At 39.0% G+C, this 25,363-nt stretch overlaps 1 long non-coding RNA gene across 1 annotated transcript in view; it reads right to left on the bottom strand.

The window, feature by feature from the left end:
- Nucleotides 1-16,235: 16,235 nt before the first annotated feature.
- The window catches only part of LOC141374622 (uncharacterized), a 214,310-nt gene continuing 205,182 nt past the window's right edge, over nt 16,236-25,363 (bottom strand). The window contains exon 5 of the long non-coding RNA XR_012381643.1: nt 16,236-17,241. This is a non-coding gene — a long non-coding RNA (uncharacterized lncRNA). The remainder of the gene's footprint in view (nt 17,242-25,363) is intronic.

Below are 25,363 nucleotides of genomic sequence, written 5' to 3'. Positions count from 1 at the left end.
TCTTTTTAGTTATGTTCTATTTCTTCCACACTTTGTCCCTTACTTCTGTGCTTTTCTGTGTTCCTTATTCAAGTGAGCCAGTGCTCACCTCTCCCTAATGGCTCACCTTCTTTATCTCTTTTCTTTTCAAGATTCCCTTTTACTTTCTAGTAGCTGTGATCAACCCAAACCCTTTCCCCAGTAAGACCAGATTTCTCTCCAATATCTAAACTTCCTACACAGAGCTGACTACGGCCTCCCCTCACGATAAGAGCTGTAAAACAAACTTAAACTTCTCCTGAAATCTTTTTCTTCCAAGTAATCAACCTCTCCAGTATATCTGTTTTCGTTCACTCTCTAGTGTCTTCAAGGACTCATCTTGCTTCTTCCAGAGTCTCAGTGGAAATATTGGTCTGACAGAGCTTACTTGGCCATGACTGGAAGTGGAAGCATATCTAATTCAGACAGGTGCATATGTTCTTTTTTTTTTTTAAGGTCTTATTTATTTATTTGACAGAGAGAGACACAGCGAGAGAGGGAACACAAGCAGGGGGAGTGGGAGAGGGAGAAGCAGACTCCCCACTGAGCAGGGAGCCTGATATGGGGCTCGATCCCAGGACCCTAGGACCATGACCTGAGCCAAAGGAAGATGCTTAATGACTGAGACACCCAGGTGCCCCCACACAGGTGCATATGTTCTTAAACAGCCTGTGTTTTTCATGGAATCTTATTATAGTTGTTAGAATTTATTCATTTTAGGTTATAGTCTTTAAGATCAAGTCTTTAAGATTACTTGGCACCACCTTAACTGTTGCATGCCCTACAGTGCTTTATAGTGGGTCTTTGGTAAATATTTAAATGAGGAATAATGAGTAAACATAGCATAAATTTTTCCTTACCTATACAGAATACATTCAGAATATATACAAAATATAGTCTTGTTGAGAAAAATTCTTCTATACAGAAACATTTAGTTAATAATTGCTATTTTTTCATAAAAATTGCCATTGGAACTGAAAGAAAACACTGAAATTTCTTTCAAAAACACAGAACCCAACTTTCTTGTATTTTAAAATGGAGTTTTAATTTAATTTATCCAACACTGATTTAATATCTATTAGATGCAAAGCACTGTGGGAAATACTGTTTTAGGATAAAAGGGAAGGATAATTACATAAGACAGATAAGACATGGTCTCTGCCATCCAAGAATCTAAAAGCTAGTAGGGAGACAGACAGATGTAAATAACCTTAATATAAAGCAGACAATGGTAAGGGCTATTTTGAGATTAGAACACAGTGTTATATTGCAATAAGTAGGAGACAATGAAATCAGATAGGTATGGCAGGTGAGTTTCTTGGTAAAGGAAGGCTACCAGCTGGTCTTAGGAGGGTGTAAAGAACTTAATAGGTGTATCTGATAGGAAAATTCACTTTAGGGAAATTTAGGTCATGCTCAGGGAAGAGTAACATGGTGTAAGAGTAAGACTTTGGACTTTGTAGTCACAAAGATACCTGCGACTAGGTTCAACGTCTTAAAGTTCTTAAACCTGAACCTGTTTCATCATCATTGGAAAAAAACGGGAAAGTTGAGTAAAGATCAAACCGTGAAGACGGGCTGATGGAAGTGTGCAGGCTGCTGTGGGGAAGCTGGTGACCAGGTTGTACAATGACCTAGGTGACAAGTACTGGCAATAGCCAGAAACAAAAACCATGTTTTCTGTTTCAAGAAAAATATGAAAAAGAGGTTACAAACATACAGGATTTGGCAACATATTGTATGCAAGAAAGAAGTGAAACACAGGGAGTTTAATGGAAACATCCAGAACCAGATTGTAGAGGACAGTTATTATGTCAGTATGGTATATGCTTTGGGTTCTTTGTTGCTGATATAAAGGCAATTATCTGACATATTATATTTTAATATAATCATAAATGGTAATGGAACTTTAAAGATGCCGAGACAAAAAATAATTTTTGAAGTGTTCTAATTTTTCCCCAACAGGATTTTTTTTTAAGATTATTTATTTATTTATTTGACAGAGAGATAGAAGCACTAGTAGGCAGAGAGGCAGGCAGAGGGAGAAGCAGGCTCCCCGCTGAGCAGGGAGTCCGATGTAGGGCTCGATCCCAGGACCCTGGGATCATGACCTGAGCCGAAGGCAGCCGCTTAACTGACTGAGCCACCCAGGCGCCCCGTCCCCAACAGGATTTTTTAAATTAATTAATTAATTTATATATTTATTTATTGTCCCAATATTATTCTTATGTATGTGGGAATTGGTCGAGTGGGAACACTTGGGGTTTTTTAGGTTTTTATATGAAAGCACACAGTTATAAACTGGTCAATTTCATCCCGGAACCTTTTCCTCTTTTCACTTATGCTAGATGCCCTCTCTCTGTTCCTTTTAATTGTTTTATTCTGATCCTGTTGCTACTTTTATATTCTTCTCCTTGTACTGCAATTATATGTAGCATTGTGAAAATTTGCCATATAAAATTAAAACTGATTTTCCTTTGAATATAGCAGTTTTGGTATCCCTTTGATTGTTTGAAGAATGTGTCCTGAGAGGCAGAGAAAAACTTGCATAATAAGTTACAAAAGGCAGGAATTCCCTCAAAGAAAAAGGAGCTGGCCTTTCTTTAGGGAGTTTCAGCAACTGGTGTCAGCTGCTTAGAAGCGACCATTGGACTCAAAGTTTTCTGATTTTTTTACTTAAAAAGAAACTCAAGGAACTTTCGTCAAAATTTTGTTTCAAAAAGAATTTCTATATTTGCTTTCTTCTACATTTTTGTCCATTGAAGTCTTATTAACATATGCTTCATACTTTCCCATATATGAAAGCTTTCTTCATGATAACCACCTACTCAGCACCTCCTTAGTACTTGGCTGGAATGTTTTCCTCAAATAATACTAGTGTGGTTTTCGGGTGTTGTTTGTTTTGGATAGGGGGAAAATATTCACATAAAGGAGATGGTATTTATGGTTCATAAGCCTGGAAACGCTTACTATTTAAGTGCAAACGAGCTACCACCTTATTTAGTTAAGAGACTGTGAGAGGCAATTTAATACTTAGAAAACTGTGCTGTTGACTTCAAAGGTATGTATGTCTTTTGTCTTTATTGGCATCAACAGCAATAATTCATTAACGCGTGTCTGCAAGACACCTTGTTAAGCACCACATATGCATTCCCTCGCTTAATATAACAAGATGAGATACTTGTATAATCCCTATTTTATACGAAAGGAAATTAAAGTTCAGAAAGGTTATGTGCCCACTATCACATAGCAGAATTGAGATCTGAGCCCCAGGATCACCTCATTTCCAACCTCTTCTCTGTGTTTTCTTCTCTGCCATGTGGCCTCCCCCAGGAAGACCAGGAGGAAGAAGAGAAAGGGGAGAAGAGCATCTAAAAAATGAACAGAGGACTTCCTAAAGGCCAGCACCATTCCAACCACTTTTACACATAGTAACTAATTTAATCATCTCAGCAATCGTATGAGATTTGTTACCCTCATTTTGTATATGAGTAAGCTATTCCCCAAAAAGAGAGTAAGTTGTCACATTGGCCAGGAAAGGAAGCAGATCTTCCATATGGCATTCAATAAGTCTACAAGTAAAATATCCCTAATCACCAAGAACTTTGATCTAAGTCACATTACTTGATGGTCCCTGGGAATGTTACGTGGTCTCTAAATATTTTTGCCAGGAGTTGTCCCACTCAAGATGAAGATAATCTTGGGAGTGAAAATACAGGAAGCTTTATTAGTTAACTGCACAGCTTTGTGACTGAAGGACCAGCTGGTGTCAGGACAGGTGGCTTTCGCAGGGGAAGGAGGACTAGCAGGCCACAGGAGGAAAAGACAGGGCCAGGGGAACAAGGATGGGAGAAGACACTCCTGGGGAAGGTGGAGGCACAGAACACCAGCCTTGCCTACTTCAGGTTTTCCTGGGCTTGGTCTTGCTAAAGCCAAACCCACATTTGTGATCCATAAATGAGACGAGGCAATCGGGTGGAATACACTCTGTTCCAAAGAAGATGCTGCATTAAAGTGCATTTGGTTTTTATTAACTAAAGAACATATGACACTTAGTGTGAGATTAGATGTTAGGAGCTGACCATCTGGCTTTGCCACATACTAACTCAGGCTAACGGCAGGCTGCCCAATCTAGCATTCGTGTGATGGTTTCACAGTGTTAAGTGACACATCAAATTGTTCCTCTAGGTGGATGCTCCTCCCATACTGAATGTCACATGTGCTATGCCATCCTAACTGCTTGGGTGTGTAATGCTGTGAGCGACCCCGTGGCAAAAAGAGAAGAGCAAACAGAGTGAGGAAGGTTCAGATCTAGCCATGCTACACCCAGGTGTGATACTGAATTAAGTTAATCTGTGAGTGTTTTCTTAACTGTGGACTAAAGATTCTCATTCTCAAGGAGTTGTTTTGACTTTTAAGCAAAGGATACTATAAAAGGGAGACTCTTACAAACTCTCCCGAAGCAAAACACTGTATTTGCTTCATATAAATAGTCTTCTCAAGGTAATCAATAATTAAGGAGACTCAAAATAAAATAATGTATGAAGCTCTGAATTTCTAGCCAAAAAAGACTTCCAAAGATTTACCTTTGGAAACGATCTGTCTTTAGGGAGAAATATTGAAAACACACCAGGCACCCTAAGTCCCAATGCCACTGGGGACAATTAAGGGCAAGAACGGAAAGGAAGCACGCTTTGTTCTGGAGTCACATAGACCTGGGCACTCATTATTTTCTCACAGGCAGGTTGCTTAACCTCTTGGACCTTAAATATTCTCATCTGTGACACAGGCATAACAGCACCTGCTCTGCCCGCTTCCTCAACCGTCGTGAGGCTCAAGTGCAGAGGCAGCAGCGAATGAAGGACAGCACCCATACCAGTAGGACACTCAGGCATACAAAATATGGCACTGTCTGGTACAAGAACCAGCCTTCAGACCATGCCTGACACTCCTGTGCCTTGCTGTACTGTTTGAGGAAGGCTATTTTGGAAGATGGTAATCACCAGGAGCCACTTCGAGCTAAAGCCAGATAAGAACTTGCTTGAATGTTCTGTTGAGGAAAAAGGGGTTGAAAGAGGCAAAGAGCTCAGCACCTGAAGCTCTAGGAACCCCTCAATTTTACAGGAAGACAGCACATAACATTCTTCAAATGGGTTTAGTCAGAGATGAGGGCAGATGTCCTAGAAACTCTGATTGGAATGGGTTGAAGAGAAACGCAAGACCAGTTATTTTTTTTGCCATCTTGAGGGTACATAAGTACTAAACTTGACTGTAAAAATAGACATGGACACTTAGCTGTGGTTGTCACTGGGTGGTGGGACCATGGGTGGGAACGTGTGTGATTTTTATTCTTTTGTTTTACACTGTCTAATTCTTCCATAATGAAAATGTGTTATTTCTGCAACAAAAATGTTATTTATATAAAAAGGAAATATAGACTTTAAATTTCATATTATAGGTTTAAAAAAAAACTAGATTATTTTCCCAATTACCAGACACATTATTTTATAGGCACCCTCTGTGAAGAGAGAAAATGTGCTTCTTGACCATCAGCAACTGTCGATGGTAGGTAACCAGTCCCTCGACTCTCTTTTGGTCATTACACTGCCTACTTCACTTGGGGCGTGTTCTGCTAAGAAGGAATTGGTTGCGTGAAGGGGTGTGGCACAAAGAACCCTCAGAAATATAGGCCACAGAGCTAATGAAGTGCCCCGAGGAAAGAAAGTCTTACCTATGGGCTATGAATTCTCCCTCCGCCCCATGCCAGAAACCTGAGGGCACGTGACCTAGGAATGTGCATCCCAAGATAATACTACCTTCAGAGAACTCTACTTATAGGTAAGTAACTCTCCTTTATAGGAGGTATCTTTGTGTGGCAGACTGTTTATGGGAGCAATTTGAATTGAACTTTAAATGAAAAAGGCATATCTCTGTAAGTGGTAATAATTTTAGTCATCTCGCTGTGGCTAGGGGTTGTGGAATTCATTAGCACAGATTAACATATAAAGTGGGTGAGATATCTAATAGCAAACGGAGAGGTTTAGGGGCCTTAATTCATCACTGAATGAACAGCGTGTACAGTATTAGGGACTATGAAATTTTTAATTTACACAAAGTGTCCAAGAATATAGGGAATAAATTTAAACCCAAAACAGATAATGGAGCTATGCCCTGCCTGGCTGGCAAGTTGAATTGTTTTTACACTGAGTGAAGAAAGCTAATTATCCCAAGCACAAGGAGACTGCTAAAAATAATAAGATTATAAGGAATAATTTGCTGATATAATTACAACAGAATTGGGTACACACAATCGTCAGATACATGTATTGCTTGACCTGGGTGAGAAAGTGAAATAAATCCTTCTTCTATAGCCTTCGTAAATTTGTTTTTATCATCTCCAAGTGCTGTTTGCACAGGCAGCACAATTTGCATGTGTAATGTGGCTGTACAAATTGACAACAAGTAAATTATTCAAGGAAATAGGCTGGTCGCGGGTCTGAACTATCTCGCAAAGCCTATTCATTTTGAAGAATCACTGAGACGTGAAGCTCATACATCAACCGTTTCCTGACAATCCTCAGACTTATTGTCTCCTAAAATGTCATTATGGCTATTATTTATGAAGCTAATTCATTTATTAATATATATTTAACTCTGACTTGTCATGCACCTTAGCAGACATTCTGTGCACTGCATATTTTTGAATAGATGAAAGACTTTGCATGCTTTAATGATTACTGTAAGCTGCTATAGATTTATAGAATGCAGCTTTATTATCTACTTGCATTAATACCTTTATATAACTTTTTTTTTTTTGCTTAAGGCCATCAAATATAAATGGCAAATGACATATTCAAAAGATTGTGTGGAATAAGATTTTCCAAGAGTTTGTTGAATTGTAGAACAAAATGGCTTATCTGTCTGTTAAGGCCTAATTCACCTAAAAAGATGGGTATACACCAATTATGTTGAATTTTTCTGAAAAATATAGGTGGCAGTTTTTCAAGAAGAAAGGAAAAGATGCATGATTCTTTGAGCTCTTCCTTCTGAGAAGACAGCCCACCCTTTTATGTGCTGAGGTTGGGCAACACTTCCCAAGGAAGCTGAATTTTAAGTGTCCCTTATTACCTGGGGCCTTGCACTGTGCGCTTTATATTGTCTTTAATCAATAAATAGGTGTTGCAAGAATGAGTGAGTAGAATGAGCTCCAGGTTTTCTGATAATGCCATGAATGAAATCAGTAGAAACGAGCATTGACTTAGAACACGATTTTATACATTTCTGCTTTCTGCGTTAGCACTTCCAACCTCTACAGAATGCTCTGTGACTCCCACTATGATTTGGAAATAAACCATATGTATATGCGATCAAAATACATGTTATTTTTATAGCATGCGTAAGAATATATCAATACTGGATGTGTATTACTACTTCGGGTTGTCACTGAATAAAGTCACTAGCATCTTCCACCATATATGACCATGGCTACTCACGTGTGTGTGCATGTGTGTGTGTGTGTGTGTTGGGGAAGAATTGGAGAATGAAAAAGAAGAAAAATACAGTAATTTGAGATATTCTTCTCTGAATGTGCCTCATGCTGACTATTTAAGTATTTGCCTTTTTTTTTGACTTAGCATTTCTACATTGGTGCAGGTAGAGATATAGAACTCTTACAGTACCAACCGAGAGGAAGGGCAGCACAGGTAAACTTAATACTACCAACAGATCTGAAATTACCACAAACCAGACAGAGGCTTTGTTTTAAAGATAAAGATGATAAGAAGATAAAGAAAAATGCCATTAGCTGAGGATTGTGTTGACTGTATGAGCTTTAATAATGTCTCAAAATCAGGTGCCTGGGTGGCTCAGTTGGTTAAGCGACTGCCTTCGGCTCAGGTCATGATCCTGGAGTCCTGGGATCGAGTCCCGCATCGGGCTCCCTGCTCAGCAGGGAGTCTGCTTCTCCCTCTGACCTTATTCCCTCTCATGCTCTCTCTCTACCATTCTCTCTCTCTCTCTCAATAAATAAGTAAAAATCTTTAAAAAAAATAATGTCTCAAAATCACCAAAGTTTTTAGATAATTACTAGTTGTTCTAAAAAAGAAAAATACTACATAATCTATGGAGACAGAAAATAGATTAGTGGTTGCCCAAGGCTCAGGTGAGGTGGAGAAAAGGAGGAGTGACTGCCAGTGAACACAGGATTTCTTTTTTGGGGTGAGGAAAATGTTTTAAAATTGCACAAGTCTGTGAATTGACTAAAAACCACTGGGTTGTGCACTTTAGATGGGCAGACTGTGTGGCATGTAAATCAAATCTCACTAAAAGTGTTTAAAAACTATGGTTTGACATATGCCCAAATTAAATATTTTACTGTATATAACCTACATCATGAACTATAAGTAAGAGGAAGTACCTACTTAGGAGAGTGGCTCACGAAATGAAACTAAACAGAGACATAAAATCAGTTATCTATCCACAAAAGTATGGGAAAGAGGTCTGCAGCCTTCAAAGAGAATGGTATTCACGTCAAGTCATCTGACCAGAGGGAAAGATTCTCTGCATCTCACACGCTGACATAAGCCGCCAAATGTAGTCAAGAAAAATCTTTAGTAAATGCGTAGGGAGATGCTATATTCCATTTAGAATTATTGTATAAAACCAGCAAAGCATCAAGGTCCTACTTTTAAAAGTAATTTTCTTATCTTAAGTGTTCTCTTAAAATATCCTGTTAGATATGGAAACCAAACAACACGCACATATACAAAACGTCTTTCTAACTGCATGACCCTGGCAGGGAAGGTTGATGACATTTTTATTAGTCATATTAATCACATGCTTAAAAGAAAAAAGTCTCACTTTTCCAGGAACCAAAATATTTACCTATTTATACATTTTAAAATTTCAGTAACTCCAACTTAGAACCCGTAACTCCCATAACCTTTGAAAAACAGGGAGAATGAAAATTAATAAATGTTCCCTAGTGTGCTATGAACCATTAATTGTACAGACTGAAAAGCTTTAGCCTAATAAGAAACATGCCTTCAGCAAAAATGTGAAAGTCATCTGTGATGCTCATGATTTAATGATAAAAATGTGCAGTCAATTTTCAATGAAGTTAAGACCTGTAACCCAAGAATATTTTCACTCACAAATTCTCACAGATACCTGAGGAACTTTGAAAGATGAACAACCTGAAGTACTGAAATGTTCTCAGCATGAATTAAATAATTCATCTCGAAAGTGGTCTGAAGATAGAGGCAATAGAATTTCTAGCAATAACAGATGATCAGAGATGGATTTGGCCCATGCTCCAAGAAAGCGCAGACATTTCACTAATCTAGCAACAAAATGATTTTATTAGCAAATTTTTGAAGAAGTATTATAATATTAGGAATAAAGACATGTTAATAACATCATTGACCATAAATCTCACCTAAGTTTTGAAAATCAGCTCTTGGTTTAGCTATAAAAATGCTAAGCATAGGAGTAATCATTCAAATAAATATTTACTCTGTTTTTACTATGAATCAGGCCTGTAGTAGGCATTCTGAAGGATTCTGGGGGATATAGAGATGACTAAAACACAGTCCTTGTCCCTAAGGAACTTAAAATCATAAGAGGATTGTAACATGTTTATAAAAATTTTGCCATTATTGTTTGAGTTATTTACAATGAGCAATGTCTTATTTTTGTAATCAGAACTGAGAGCATTAAGATGGGGTTTTTAAAGGCATTTAAATGCTATTGAATGAGGTACAAAGTTTCACTGGTGTTATTAAGAGAGATCCTTTCTAAGGAAAATTTTCAAGGAAGGGTTGACACACAAGCTAGGCCTGGAAGGATGGCCAGCATTCTGATAGACTGGGTTGGAAAAGGCAATCCAGGTGGAAAAGACTGTGCAAGGTAAGGCTGGAAATAAAAGCAATATAAGGTAATGTGTTATAGCTTCAGATAAGAGGAGAAAAAAATAGAACCTTATGTTGGGGCTGCATCATGGGAAGTCTCCACCATCACACTTGAGAATTCAGATTCAGTTGTAAGGTCATGTGTGTAAGGTACTTAGCACACAGTACCGGGTGCATTGTGAGTGCTCAGTATATATGAGCTGTTATTATTATTGTCCAAGGTCTCCAAAGGAGCTGGGGCCGAGCAAGGGTTGACGGTCTCTTGGGTAGCCAGTTTAATGTTCTTCTTTCTATCCTGTGGGTAGACTCTAGACTCTTCAAGGGGTAGGTCTATATTGGGGTGCAACCCACTTTCAGATGGCCCCTGACTCATCTCCACCTCACACTCCTCACATCCTTGAGAGGCATGCAGTGACCAGTCAAAAAGTTCATTTAGGCAAAGGCCATGTCCTCTTTCCTATCTCTGTTCCTGAGGCCTTAGCCCATGTTGGGTATTCAAGAAATGATTGTTGAGCCAACTTTCCTCTCCCATTGGGTGTGAATACTCCCAGATAAGTGAATAAATTGACACCTCAGCCTATGTGTCAGAGCAAATCGCCTATTCATTTAGTAGCCGACTTTGTCATCACTGGACATACTAATGATATCTTGTTTCTAGGCATGCCAGGTTCCCAGGCAAGGTATTGTCCTGAGAGACCCTTGCCTGTAACCATCTGGGTTACAGGACAACCAATAGTTCTCCTCCACCCCAGAATACCACACTTACCCACATAAGGGTATTGTGAGTGAAATAAGCCCTGCCAAGTGCCTAGCTTTGCGCCTGATACATACTAACATGTAGAATTCCCCAAACGTCAGAACTTCTGACTTCTCCACCCACTGGCTCTGGTTGGCTCTAGCCACTCCTTGTAGCTGAGCTCAATTCTTGAAAACCCAGAATTATAGATTTCAGAGCCACAACGTCAGCCAGATTTTTCTATTCCCGCAAAGAACGAAGGGATTGAGACCCAGAGTAGTCAAACAACGTGCCTTTGACGAATACTGTTGTAAGCAGGAGCACGGAAGAACTTCCAGTTTTCATCTGAATCTTTGCCATCGCAAAGGCAGTGGAGCCTGGTGCTTAAGAGTAGGGACGGGTCAACTATGGCCTGTAGGCCAAATCCTACTTTTATAAAGTTTTATCAGAAGAGAGCCATACCCATATGTTTATATCTTGTCTCTAACTGCATTCACACTGCAATAGCAGAACTGAGCAGTGGCAACACAGGCTCTATGGCCCACAAAGCCTAAAATATTTACCATGTGGCCCTTTTCAGGAAAAGGATTCAAACCTTCATAGGGTTATTGTATTACATACCCCAAAGGAACACGGTAAGCTTATTAAATGTGAGCAGTGATGATGGTGATGGTGAATATATGGATAAAATCACCATTCACGGAACACTACACCTCAAAAAGTTTTTAAAAGCGGCTTATTGAAAGCCTATGACATAATATGATGTAATATATATAGTATACTATATATATTATTACATATTATATAACAGATTATATATGTATAAAATGTACACACACAATATGTAAAATATATACATATAGGTACGAATGCAAGTAGAACACACACGCACATATGCATGTATATATTACATGTAATATATGAAAAATGGAAAAATAGGTACTAATGAAAATAAAATACATATACATAAACACAAACACACACACACACACACACACATAAAATCTGGTGCCAAAGAAAAAACCCACTCTTTCTCAGTTTCTAGGCACCAGACAACCACCCTGTGATGAAATTGCTCCACCTGATTATGTGACCTTGGCCCTAAAGGTAAAAGAAAGATCTCGAGGAGAGTGAGATTAGGTGAAATTTAGCAATCATTGAACACCAGTTCTTCCTTTGCCTTCTGTCCCCTTGCTATCACTCTCTGGCTCCTTTCATTTTTTTCCCACCTGGCGGTGAAGGGGAATCCCTGCGGCAGTTAGCACCAGGTGCCATTCCTTCAGGGCTCACTGCCTAATTCTTAGTTCTGGCCAAACAACTCAAACAGGTCCGTAAAGTTAAGGGAAATGAAGATGTTGAAATGATTGTGATTCCCAAGAGCCAAAACTGCTTGGGGGTGAGAACTAGGGTAACCACTTACCCCTGCTAACATACTATCCTGCTTATTTATTACATCTATTGCTTATTGTCTGTGTCCCTGTTCATAATGTTACTCCCCCAAGGGTAAGGCTATTTGACTGTTTTGTTTATCAGTGTATCCAAAAGGCCAAAAACAGAGCCTTGCACCTTATAGACACTCAGGAAATATTTGCCGAGTTGAATAAACAGCTCCAGGTCCACAGACTATGCCGCTCTGAAGAAAACACTAAAGTGTGGTCTAAGACAAGGTCATTGATCGCTTATCCTCATCCTGTCTGGCTCCTTGAATTGGATTTGAGCCTCTGGAACTTGAAAGATGAGGTCTGTTGGAACTGTTTCAGGAAAGACTGTGAGACTGGACACCAGAAGAGCTGCCCTGGGGCCCAGGGGGAAAAGTGATAAATAATAAAGAAGAAGAAGAAGAAACAACCCATGAGATACAAGCAAACTCAAAGAAATGGAATGGGCTCTGGCTTCTGGTAATCCTCCTGCACATAACAGCTATAAATCTGGACAAAATATAAAAAGCAGCTGTCTAAAGGCACTAGAGAGCAACCAAGCAGGCAAATACAGGAGTAGAGTCTGCATTTGGAAAAAGACAATGACAATGGGCAAGTTTCCCATTGTTACTGGGTTTTTTTGTTTTCTTTGTTTCTTTTGTTTTGTTTTGTTTTGTTTTGTTTTGTTTCGTTTTTACCAGAAAGCAAGACTCAATCTGTGCCAAATAGGGTAACTAAAATTTGGATAGAAACCCTGTTGTCTTACTGTCATGAAGAGCCAGGAGATAGAGTTCAAGGTAATTCTAGTAACTGGAAAGTGAGGGGGAATCGAGCAAAGAAGAGAGCCAAAGAAGGGAGACAATTGGTTCTGTGTATAAATTCTACACAAATCATTGCTGACACCCCAACCAGGCATGCAAGCAGCCCCACTAAGGCTAAAAGAACTAAACAGAGATTTCTGTTGCTGCTAACTACAAGGAAGACAATTTGGAGTTTGAGGTCAGTTAAGAAAGCTGACTCCTTTAAAAAAAAAAAATCAGTGCTCTTTGGAGGAACACAACAGAATCCACAGGCTTTGCAATATATCATTCACAATTTCTTGGATGTCATCCAAAACACTTTTGGCTTAGGTCATGATCTCAGGGTTGTGAGATCAAGCCCTGCATCAGGCTCTGCGATCAGTGGGCTGCCTGCTTAAGATTCTCTCTCTCCCTCTCCTTCTGCCCCTCACCCCCCATCTCTCAAATAAAGAAATAAGTCTTTAAAAAAAAAACTTTAAGGAAATTTGGTATATGTAGATGTAATATATATGACAAATGCCATGGGGATATTCTAAAATAGTTTTAAAGATTTCATATATATTACATATGAATGTATATATTCAATTATAGGTTATATATATATTATATCAAGAAGACATACTCTTGTTCAATATATGTGTGTCTTATAAAAGAGTTTCAAAATACATTTTTTTAAAAAATTAACAAGTTAAAGGGGGAAATAGGCAAATCCACAATCATAGTTGGAAACTTTAACCCTCTCTTCTCAATTATTGATTTTTAAAAACTGATAAAAAAATTAATAAAGATATAGGTGATTGAAATAACATTGTCAACCATCTTGACTTAATTGATGGTTACAGAATGCTATCCCCAATATTAGCAGAATGTACAATTTTTCAAGTGCTTATAGAAAATTCAGCAAGTAAACCATATGTGGATTATACAAGTCTAAATAAATATAAAAAAACTGAAGGCAGTGTATTTGCTCTGACCACAAAGAAATTAAATTAGAAGTCAGTAGCAAAAATACATCTAGATCCCTTCCATCTAATATTTTAAAATTAAATAACACATTCTATGTAATTCATAAAGAAGAAAATATAAGGGGAATACAAGGAACATACAGGGAATTAGAAAATATTTTAAACTGAATGATAGTGAAAATATATCAAAATTTGGGGGATATAACTAAAGCAGTGCTTGCAAGGAAATTTATAATTTGGAATGCTTTAATTAGAAAAAAGAATGAAATAAGATTAATGACCTATGCTTTGGCCTATAAAAATAAGAGTAAAGTAAGCCCAAATTAATTAGAAAAAGGGGGGGGGAAGAGCAGAAATTAGTGAAATTAAAAAAAAAACCCACATACAAACAATACAGGAAATTAATAGGGCCAAGAGTTGGTTCCTTGAAAGGATTAACATTCTTGCATACTTTACTGATACCTTGTCTTTGCTATGCTGCTTTTTTTTATTTTTTTAAACCCTAAAGCACTTTTTTCTCCTATCCCCACCTGTCTACAGGCTCAGGGCGAACATCCAACATATTTCCCAAAATTCTGCCAACTGGAAATAACCTTTTCATTTCAAACAAGTATTTCTGTATTCACTTTAATGTCATTTTGTATGATAAGAATGAAGAACATTTGATATCTTATCATGCACCTGATATCCCAGCCTGATTCACAGAATGAGCAGAAACTATGATCAGGAATTAAAATTTTAGCCTTTAATTTTTCTTTTCTCAGTGGAACAAAAATATCTGGATATTAATCAGAATCTAAACCAAGAAACTGATCTGTGATACCTTGTTAGGATAACTGTAAAATAAAACAAGATTCTTGTCAATAAGGAAAATTTTTAAAATATAAAGAAGGAAAAATTGAGGGAGTAGCAATTAATAGAAAAATGACTTGAGGCAAATTTTTTTTTCAGCATAAAAAGAACAGAGTAGTTCTTAGAATCAAACATTCTCAGTCACATTCCACTTTAAAAAGTCTGACAAAATTATGGATTTTTTTCCCCAGATTAAAAAATTAAAATCATGAACATAAATTTTGTGTATGAATTCAGATGTTTCATGGGTCTCAGTTAAGAATCCCTGGCTTAGAAGTAATGTCTGCCATAGATTTTTTTTCACGGCCAAACAAAATTGAAATGGCTCAAATCTAGTTGTAAATAAGTTGAAAATTCTTATGAGATGGATGAGGCTAGAGAGTACAACAAAGAAATAAAAGATAAACTTAAGAAATATATCTGGAATGTGATAGAAAAGAAAAATTCAGAAAAGATGACTGATATGGAAGGATATTAACGTGGAGACCCAAACTATGTGAAAAATAGGTGTTTGCAGATCAAGCAATAGCAAAGGCACAAAAGATAAAGTCACATAAGAGTAAAACTATCCCCAACTAAAAAAACAATTAAATCATAAAATAAGAAATATTCTCATACCCACTTATCATTAAGACACCAGCTTTTTCAACTTTCAAAGAGAAAGATAAGGTTTGGATTCCTTTTAAAATGTAATATATTTGTTATTTCAAATTTATTTTGAAAATTTTCATATATCAAGAAAAATTTCAAACTAATGTGGCAAACATTTGCATATTATCACTTACCTTACCAAATGCTTAAAGCCTTACCAAATGCTGTTAAACTCCACCATCCGCCCTTCTTTGAATGTATTTCTCTACACATGTCCCCAGTAGTAACAACTATATTGAGGTGGGCTTTTTTTTTATTTTTTTATTGTTATGTTAATCACCATACATTACATTTTAGTTCTTGATGTAGTGTTCCATGATTCACTGTTTGTGCATAACACCCAGTGCTCCACGCAGAATGTGCCCTCTTTAATACCCATCACCAGGCTAACCCATCCCCCCACCCCCCTCCCCTCTAGAACCCTCAGTTTGTTTTTCAGAGTCCATCGTCTCTCATGGTTCGTCTCCCCCTCCGACTTACTCCTTCATTCTTCCCCTTTTGCTATCTTCTTCTTTTTCCTTTTTCTTAACATATGTTGCATTATTTGTTTCAGAAATACAGATCTGTGATTCAACAGTCTTGCACAATTCACAGTGCTCACCATAGCACATACCCTCCCCAATGTCTATCACCCAGCCACCTCATCCCTCCCACCCCCCATCACTCCAGCAACCCTCAGTTTGTTTCCTGAGATTAAGAATTCCTCATATCAGTGAGGTCATATGACACATGTCTTTCTCTGATTGACTTATTTCACTCAGCATAACACCCTCCAGTTCCATCCACGTTGTTGCAAATGGCAAGATCTCATTCCTTTTGATGGCTGCATGATATTCCATTGTGTATATATACCACATCTTCTTTATCCATTCATCTGTCGATGGACATCTTGGCTCTTTCCACAGTTTGGCTATTGTGGACATTGCTGCTATAAACATCGGGGTGCACGTACCCCTTCGGATCCCTACATTTGTATCTTTGTGGTAAATACCCAGTAGTGCAATTGCTGGATCCTATGGTAGCTCTATTTTCAACTGTTTGAGGAACCCCCATACTGTTTTCCAGAGTGGTTGCACCAGCTTGCATTCGAGGTGGGGTTTTTTTTTTATTGTGTTATGTTAATCACCATATATTACATCATTAGTTTTTGATGTAGTGTTCCATGATTCATTGTTTACGTATAACACCCAGTGCTCCACGTAGAACGTGCCCTCCTTAATACCCATCACCAGGCTAACCCATCCCCCCACCCCCTCCTCTCTAGAACCCTCAGTTTGTTTTTCAGAGTCCACAGTCTCTCATGGTTCATCTCCCCTTCCGATTTCCCCCCTTCATTCAGACTATATTGAGTTTTATCAACACCTTGACTTTCTAATATAAGTGCACTTAATGTTAAGCAATATATAGTTTAATTTTGTATGCTTTTGAACTCTAATAAATTGTATTACACTATACGCTTTCTTCTCCAACTTACATTTTTTACTCAATGTTGTGTTTTCTGATATTCATTCAAATGGAGGCACCTCCCTGCTGTTCATTCACTTTCCCTGCTCCAGAGTATTCTAGAAACATATTTGCAGTTCCTTTTTCATTCTATCTTTCATGACTGTTTGGATTACTATAGTTTTTTGCTTTTACCAAAAAATGCTTCTGTGAACATTCTTGTACATAAATTCTTATTTGCGTGCTTGAGGGTTGCTCTAGAACAGTGGTTCTCAAAGTGTTGTCCTGCATCACAACTTGTGCATCAGAATTTCCTGGAGAGCTCAGTAAACATGGATTGCTGTCCCCATTCCCAGAGTTTCTGATTCAGTAGGTCTGTGATGGGGTCCAAATATTTGCATTGCTAACGAGATCCCAGGAGATACTGAAGCTGGTACAGGACCTCTGTAACTGAAACAAAAAATTTTTATGAAGTTTCAAATAACTTTTGATCAGTTTATTCCTAGATAGCTTATACATTTAGTAGCTTTGTCAATAGTATCTTTTAAAAATAAGATTATATATTTTTTCAAATATTTGCTGCTGGAGTAGAAAAACACAACCAATTTTTGTATGGCAGTCTTTTAGAAAGCAACTTTGCTTAATTTCAAAGGGGTAACAGCTGGACTATCTCCATATTTCTCTACTACAGCAAGAATTACAAAATGCTGGAGTATCATCTATGGAACCCTTAGGAAAAGATATGGGCCACTTGGTCAAGTTGTCACTCAGATATAAGAGCCAAAGGAAGGATATTCTCAGATCACAAAGTTTCAGACTCTCTTTTCTGCAGCTTGCTGGAGGCCATACTCCATAATATTAGGACATGAGTTAGAATAAAAAAAATATTGAACGGAGATGCTACTGCTAAGATGAATCTGAGACAACCACTGTTCAGTAAGAAGTAAATATGAGCTCAAACAAGAAGGCTGCTTCTGCTATCTGGTTCACGTGTCTAAAAAAAATAGTAGTGCACAAAATAGATAAATATTCTGGAATATTTAGAACCTTAGATTTAAGAAATGAGGGAGGAGATGGGGCGCCTGGGAGGCTCAGTTGGTTAAGCATCTGACTCTTGATTTTGGCTCAGGTCATGATCTCAGGGTCTTGAGATCGAACCCGCAGTCGGGTTCCGAGCTCAACAGGGAGCCTGCCTGAGAGTCCCTCTTTCTCTCCCTCTTTTTCTCCCTCTGTGCCTCCCACCCCCACCCCCTCGAGCTTTTGCTCTCTAAAAAAAAAAAAGAAGAAGAAGGAGGAGGAGGAGGAGGGGAAAGTGGAATCCAGTATGCAAACCCTCTTGTCTTTCATGCAAAGTAACGAGCCTATTGTTTGTAAGAGATACACTTATAATTCTAGAAACCGGGAAATGCTGTTACATTTAACCAATTGAGAAGAAATGTAGGTTTAAATTCAACGTGTTTTAAAGCATCAAAGGAGACAATAATGTACATGGAATAAAAGGTGTATAGAGAAGAGAAGACAAAGAAGTATTAAAAAAGGGGGGAAATAACTATATGCAATGATTATAATGAGTATAGTTATATAAATTCCCCATAGGCTCGTACTGAATTAAAAACTCTAATAATATTTTACTTAGAATTTTTTAAACCAAAGTGCTACAAACGTGATTAGAAATAAAATGATGGTGACTTCATGCACAGAAACTCTACTGAAGAGAACAATTTTACTAGGGAAAATGTTTCTGAAGATTTTGCTTTGTATGGCAGGCCACAAAAAGGTATGCTTAAATCGACTACAAAAAAAGTTTCTAAATCTCATTTATTGTATTTATCTATCAAATACTTGTATCGTGCTTATCATGGGCCAGCTATTATTCTAAGTGCTTTACAAAGAGGAGCTCACTCTGTTAGTCAGGATCCTGGCAGGAAACAGATGGCACACTCAAATTGGATAAATCGAAGTGAATTGAACAAAAGGAATATTTACAAAGGTGTGAGTGGGATTTAGAAAACTGCAACCCGCTGCACTGGCTCACAGCAGCAGGGAGCCTTTCCACCCCTAGGCCTGCCTGAAGGCACAGGCAGAGAGCATGGTTAGAGGGACCCAGAGAGTAACCCCCCCCCAACCATGGGTGGGTTGCAGACAACCATAGCCACCTGGCAGGGAGGGCACAAGAACAAACACCCAGACCTCACATTCCTCCTGCCTCCCATCGGCACACAGGACAGAAAGCCAGAGGGCAAAGAGCTCAGTGTTTCCACCTTTATGGGCCAGCCTCCCAGAGTCCAGAAACAGGATGGAGAAGGGTCAGAGAGGGATCTGGGGAGGCAAAGAGAAGACACTCAGAACATTCATAATAACCCTACATATTAGCTACTATTGGTACATTTATTTTAATATAGTAACTGATGCACAGAGAGGTTAAATAACTTGCTCAAGACTGCACAGCTGGTAAAGAATAGATCCAGGATTTTAACCCAGTCAGTCTGGCTCCACCGTACAAGGCCTATCTCTCTTATCATTACTATACTGTAAGCTTATATATCTTATTATAGTCATGCTCTATTTTTTTTATTTCTCCTAATGCTGTCAGATATACTGGGATTTAAATGGATGAAAAAAAGGCCATTGTAAGAGTCACTTCTGACTTCTTTCTACCACCTGTTAAAGGGCTGGGAGGCATTTTTATGTTATTGTAGACACTTAACTACCAAGACTCCCATTATGATTCATAGATCATTTTGAAAATTGAGCAATTTTCATGATAGGCATACTTCCCAGCAGCTTTTTAGTATACTTGGGAAGATTATAGCCAGAGGAAACACAGGAGGTGAAAATTTGGTCTCATTTATAAGTATTCAGTTGTAAATGTGGATTGTGGTTTCATTAAATTCATATACTTGAAGTCTTTTTAATTTTCCAATAGAATTGTAAGAATCTGGCAATTCTTTTTTTTTTTTTAAAGATTTTATTTATTTGACATAGAGAGACACAGCGAGAGAGGGAACACAAGCAGGGGGAGAGGGAGAGGGAGAGGCAGGCTTCCCACTGAGCAGGCAGCCCAATGCAGGGCTCGATCCCAGGACCCTGGGATCATGACCTGAGCCAAAGGCAGACGCTTAATGACTGAGTCACCCAGGCGCCCCAAGAATCTGGCAGTTCTTAATAATCAAGATATAAATCCTTCCTAGGTTTTTTTTGGTAAATAATTTCAAATATTAAAATAACAATCATGAGTTTAATATGAAATAAATGTGTTCCAGCAAATAAACTAAAGCATATTCCGGGAGAGAAAAACATGTTTTCCTGCTGATTTCTATCATTAGCTTGGTATTCTCTTGAATAAACTACCTACTAGAAGGTTCAGAATTGGGAGCCAGCACAAGGCTAAAATGATTGCCAAACCCAATACTGTTTTCCTGGAGGTTTTGTGCTGTCAATGCTTTTTTTATTTTTCCCCCCAAATTTTAGTGCTTCTTTATCTACCCAGCTGCCATCTTGTACCGCTGCCTTTTCCTCCACTTGTCTGCCACACACTCTGCGGCCAGGGGCTCTAGCCATCTCCCTCCTCCCTGTTTCTTTTCATACCCCTATTTCTTTTCATTTCGGTCTTCCTTCTGCCTTGAATGACCTCTTATATGTGGTAATTCCTGCTTTCCATTTGGGAGTGCAAATGCTACTTTCTGTGGGACGGCTTTCCCACCTCCCCTGCAAAGAAATCTTCACTCCCTTCTATGAGCTTCTAGGATCTTGTGTCCATGTCTCTTCTAAGTCCTTACTATATCTTATTAACTTTACTTGTTTGTACCTCTCTGTATCCACCAAACTGTGACTTCTCAAAGGCCAAGACTATAGACTGCTAAGTTTTCAAAAAGTTGTTGAATGATCAACTGTTACTGAACCGACTAAGAAGAATTAGTTCCAAGACTCTTAACCATCATACAAGAACCAGAAATCCCTTCAAAGTCTATTTATGCTTTTCTGCATCTGCCATCTGCAGGAAGAAATTTAGAGGATAGCCAAATAGCATGAAAAATCATATCCATTCTGCTTTCCATTTAATAATACTAGGATGTATGGCTGGCACTGAGAGGCGGAGCAAGATGGCGGAGGAGTAGGAGACCTGGATTTCGTCTGGTCTCAGGAATTCAGCTGAATAGGGATCAAACCATTCTGAACACCTACGAACTCAACAGGAGATGGAAGAAAAGAATAGCAACAACTCTCTGAACAGAAAAGCGACCATTTTCTGGAAGGTAGGACGTGCGGAGAAGTGAATCCGAGGCGATATTCGGGAGGATAGACGGCGGGGGAGGGGGCCTCCGCCGGCCGCTTCTGGCAAGTGCTAGAGCCGCGGAGCACAAAATCGGAACTTTTAGAAGTTGGCTCCGCTGAGGGACGTCGCTCCAGTGGCTAAGCTGGGGGTGGAACCCTCGCGGGACAGTGTGGTCCCAGGACGCTCAGGGTCACAGAAAGACCGGGGGTGCCTGAGGGCGGCAGAGCTCCCAGGTATCAGTGCGGGGAAGCCGGCTGCAGAGACGGAGCCGAGGCGCGGGCTCTCAGCTCGGGGTGGCCATAAACTGTGATCCGCGGCCCAGTCGGGCCACTGCTCCTCCAGCAGGGACCCAACAAGCGGCAGATCCGGGGAGACTCCCCTTCCTCCCCCGGGGGGAGTGGCGCGGGAGCGCACCGCAGGGATCTGCTGGGTTTGGAGACTCCACACGGGGTCGGGTGCCAGAGATAGAAACGCTCGGTCACAGGCCGGGTGAGCACGGAGTGCGGCAGGAGACCCGGGAGACGGGAGTGACTGCTTTTCTCTGGGGGCGCACTGAGGAGCGGGGCCCCGAGTTCTCGGCTCCCCCCAGGCAGAGATTGGGAGGCCACCATTTTCACTCTGATCCTCCAAAGCTATACAGAAAGCTTGCAGGGAACAAAAGCTCCCGAGAGCAAACCCGAGCAGATTACTTAGCCCGGACTCACAAGGGCGGGGCAATTCCGCCTCCGGAAAAGACATTTGGGAACCACGGCAACAGGCCCCTCCCCGAGAAGATCAGCACAAACAGCCAGCAAGCCAAGACGAAGTTTACTGATCAATGAGAACGGGAGAACTCCAGTGCTAGGGGAATACTGCACATAGAATTCATGGCTTTTTTACCATGATTCTTTAGTCTTTCAAAATTAATCTTTTTTTTTGAACTGTTTTTTTTTTGAATTTTTCTTTTTCCCTTTTTCAACCAACATCTTATCAATCCCTTTTTTAAAAAAACATTTTTATTTTTCATTTTTAGAGTCATATTCTATCCCTTCATAGTAGTTACCCTTATTTTTGGCACATATATATAAGTTGTTCTCTCTTTAAAATTTTGAGATACAGTTTCTTCTACCAGATGAAAATATACCCTAAATCTCTAGTGTATGGCTTTGTTCTAGTCTCCTGCCTGATGACATTCTCTCCTTTTTTTTCTTTCTTTTTTTTAATCCTCTTCTTTTTTTTGAAACACCGTATCAATTCCTTTTTTTAAAATTTTCATCTTTACAGTCATATTCCATCCCTTCATTGTATCAACCCTTATTTTATACATATATAAGTCTTTCTTTCTTTAAAATTTTAGGAGGCACTTTCTTCTAACTGACCAAAATACGCCCAAAATCTAGTGTGTGGCACTGATCTATGCACCAGCCTGATCATATTTGATCATATTCTGTTTTTTTTGTTGTGTTCTGTTTCTGTTTGTTTTTATCTTTTTCTTTTTTTTCTCTTTCTTTTTTCTTTCTTTCCCTTTCTTTTCCCCTGGTTTCAGGTCTTTTCTAATTTGTTTAGAGTATATTTGCTGGGGACGTTGTTAACCTGTTCACATTTTGTTCTCTCATTCATCTATTCTCCTCTGGACAAAATGACAAGACGAAAAAAATCACCTCAACCAAAAGAACAAGAGGTAGTACCATCTGCCAGTGACCTACTCAATACGGACATTCGAGTGATGTTAGACCTAGAGTTCAGAATTATGATTTTAAAGATACTAGCTGGGCTTGAAAAAAGCCTGGAGGTTATTAGAGAAACCCTTTCTGGAGAAATAAAAGAACTAAAATCTAACCAAGTCGAAATCAAAAAGGCTATTAATGAAGTGCAATCAAAAATGGGGGCACTAACTGCTAGGATAAATGAGGCAGAAGAGAGAATCAGTGATATAGAAGACCAAATGATGGAAAATAAAGAAGCTGAGAAAGAGAGAGAGAAACAACTACTGGATCACGAGGGCAGAATTTGAGAGATAAGTGATACCATAAGACAAAACAACAATAGAATAATTGGGATCCCAGAAGAAGAAGAAAGAGAGAGGGGGGCAGAAGGTATATTGGAACACATTACAGCAGAGAACTTCCCTAATGTGGGAAAGGAAACAGGCATCAAAATCCAGGAGGCACAGAGAACCCCTCTCAAAATCAATAAAAATAGGTCAACACCCTGACATCTAATAGTAACACTTACGAATCTCAGAGACAAGGGAAAATCCTGAAAGAAGCTCGGGACAAGAGATCTGTAACCTATAATGGTAGAAACATTAGATTGCCAACAGACCTATCCCCAGAGACCTGGCAGGCCAGAAAGGACTGGCATGAGATCTTCAGAGCACTAAATGAGAAAAATATGCAGCCAAGGATACTATATCCAGCTAGGCTATCATTGAAAATAGAAGGAGAGATAAAAAGCTTCCAGGACAAACAAAAACTAAAGGAATTTGCAAACACGAAACCAGCCCTCCAAGAAATATTGAAAGGGGTCCTCTAAGCAAAGAGAGAGCCTAAAAGCAGCATAGACCAGAAAGGAACACAGACAATATACAGTAACAGTCACCTTACAGGCAATACAATGGCACTAAATTCATACCTTTCAATAGTTACCCTGAATGTAAATGGGCTCAATGCCCCAATCAAAAGACACAGGCTATCAGATTGGATTAAAAAACAAGACCCATCGATATGCTGTCTGCAAGAGCCTCATTTTAGACCCAAAGACACCCCCAAATTGAAAGTGAGGGGGTGGAAAACCATTTTCCATGCTAATGGACCCCAAAAGAAAGCTGGGGTGGCAATCCTTATACCAGACAAATTAGATTTTAAAACAAAGACTGGAATAAGAGAGGAGGAAGGACACTATATCCTACTCAAAGGGTCTATCCAACAAGAAGATCTAACAATTGTAAATATCTATGCCCCTAACATGGGAGCAGCCAATTATATAAGGCAATTAATAACAAAAGCGAAGGAACACATTGACAACAATACAATAATAGTGGGGGACTTTAACACCCCCCTAACTGAAATGGACAGATCATCTAAGCAAAAGATCAACAAGGAAATAAAGACTTTAAATGACACACTGGACCAAATGGACTTCACAGACATATTTAGAAAATTCCATCCCAAAGCAACAGAATACACATTCTTCTCTAGTGCCCATGGAACATTCTCCAGAATAGATCACATCTTAGGTCACAAATCAGGTCTCAACCGGTACCAAAAGATTGGGATTATTCCCTGCATATTTTCAGACCACAACGCTTTGAAACTAGAACTCAGTCACAAGAAGAAAGTCGGAAAGAACTCAAATACATGGAGGCTAAAGAGCATCCTACTAAAGAATGAATGGGTCAACCAGGAAATTAAAGAAGAATTTAAAAAATTCATGGAAACCAATGAAAATGAAAACACAACTGTTCAAAATCTTTGGGATGCAGCAAAGGCAGTCCTAAGAGGAAAGTATGTAGCAATACAAGCCTTTCTCAAGAAACAAGAAAGGTCTCAAATACACCACCTAACCCTACACCTGAAGGAGCTAGAGAAAAAACAGCAAATAAAGCCTAAACCCAGCAGGAGAAGAGAAATAATAAAGATCAGAGCAGAAATCAATGAAATAGAAACCAAAAGAACAGTAGAACAGATCAATGAAACTAGGAGCTGGTTCTTTGAAAGAATTAACAAGATTGATAAACCCCTGGCCAGACTTATCAAAAAGAAAAGAGAAATGACCCAAATCAACAAAATCATGAATGAAAGAGGAGAGGTCACAACGAACACTAAAGAAATACAAACAATTATAAGGACATATTATGAGCAACTCTATGCCAGCAAATTAGATAACCTGGAAGAAATGGATGCATTCCTAGAGATGTATCAACTACCAAAATTGAACCAGGAGGAAATAGAAAACCTGAACAGACCTATAACCACTAAGGAAATTGAAGCAGTCATCAAATATCTCCCAACCAACAAAAGCCCAGGGCCAGATCGCTTCCCAGGGGAATTCTACCAAACATTTCAAGAATTAATACCTATTCTCCTGAAACTGTTCCAAAAAAAATAGAAATGGAAGGAAAACTTCCAAACTCCTTTTATGAGGCCACCATTACCTTGATCCCCAAACCAGACAAAGACCCCATCAAAAAGGAGAACTACAGACCAATATCTTTGATGAACATGGATGCAAAAATTCTCACCAAAATACTAGCCAATAGGATCCAACAGTACATTAAAAGGATTATTCACCACGACCAAGTGGGATTTATCCCTG

This window comes from Callorhinus ursinus, unplaced genomic scaffold, assembly GCF_003265705.2.
Source record: "Callorhinus ursinus isolate GAN/ISIS: 27379988/994484 unplaced genomic scaffold, GSC_fseal_2.0 scaffold20, whole genome shotgun sequence".
NCBI classification, from domain to species: Eukaryota; Metazoa; Chordata; class Mammalia; order Carnivora; family Otariidae; genus Callorhinus; species Callorhinus ursinus.
This window is presented reverse-complemented; position numbering and strand designations above follow the sequence as displayed.